This window comes from Octopus bimaculoides, chromosome 9, assembly GCF_001194135.2.
Source record: "Octopus bimaculoides isolate UCB-OBI-ISO-001 chromosome 9, ASM119413v2, whole genome shotgun sequence".
Taxonomy (NCBI): Eukaryota; Metazoa; Mollusca; class Cephalopoda; order Octopoda; family Octopodidae; genus Octopus; species Octopus bimaculoides.
Window position 1 is genome coordinate 82798861 of NC_068989.1, and position 1103 is coordinate 82799963.

At 34.0% G+C, this 1103-nt stretch overlaps 1 protein-coding gene across 2 annotated transcripts in view; it reads left to right on the plus strand.

Moving 5' to 3' along the window:
• The window catches only part of LOC106870678 (BMP and activin membrane-bound inhibitor homolog), a 141075-nt gene that overhangs the window by 32274 nt on the left and 107698 nt on the right, over nucleotides 1-1103 (plus strand). The window lies entirely within an intron of this gene.

The window sequence follows — 1103 nt, forward strand, 5'->3', positions numbered from 1 at the left end:
AGAGTGGGGTAAGTTAATTATGATTTTATTCAGCATATTCCTCTCGGAGATTCACACACTTATTGCAGCGGTCCTTTAGTTTTTCTAAGTCCTGTAAAAGAACTCGGAAGGTTGGGCCGCCAACCAGGCCTTTCGCGACACCCTTATAGCCAGGAACTTTTCAGCACCCCCGTCGTGTGTGTGTGTGTGTAATTTGCTTACGGTATTAGTTGATTATGTAGATCTTAGTATGATGGGTGTATACTGCATATGTAGACATATATACATGCGTATATATTTGTACTTGCATATATTAAATAGCTAAAGTTCTCGTCCGGTGTGTATGTATGTATGTATGTATGTATGTGTGTGTGTGTGTGTGTGTGTGTGTGTGTGTGTGTGTGTTTATGAATATGTTGTGAATAAACATACAAGGATATATTTCATAAATATACATTTAGCTTACGAATATTTGAATTCGTTCATTCTTCAGAGAACGATTTACTAGCTTACAGCTACTAATGAAAATACAATGAGAAACATTTACAATTGATGTGTTCGCTGTCTTGGCAGTTTAGTTAATTAATTAATGCTAGTCGTTAATGAACGTACTAATGTATAATTGAGTAAAAGTATTGCCGATATAAGCATTGTTATGCAAATTAGACACCCGTTTCCTTCGCCATAAATAGTTATAAATTACTATACTCTCTGAACAGGAATGAGAAACTGATCTCTGATGAAGCCTTATTAACTGGAACCATAAACTTGATCTCACTTCTTGGCTACAACTAAAATTCTGTTCTTCAACAAAAGTTTTTTCGTTTATACTTTCGAGGAAATACGTGTTTACTTCTTCTACAAGTCATGCACTTACATGTTTTATTCTATACATTTGTATGTTTCCGTCACTTATTGGTTTTTGTGTTGTTGTGAGGAGTTGATTCTTTCATGCACTACGAAGGAAAAAAATTGCAGAGTGCACGGAAATACATCGGTAATAAGTGTTGATATGACGCAAAACTGGTTATAATGGAAATGAACGAAACAATTATGAAACTAAGCAATAAACGCAATTTGCTTATTCAATACGTCGATATATATATATATATATATATATATAT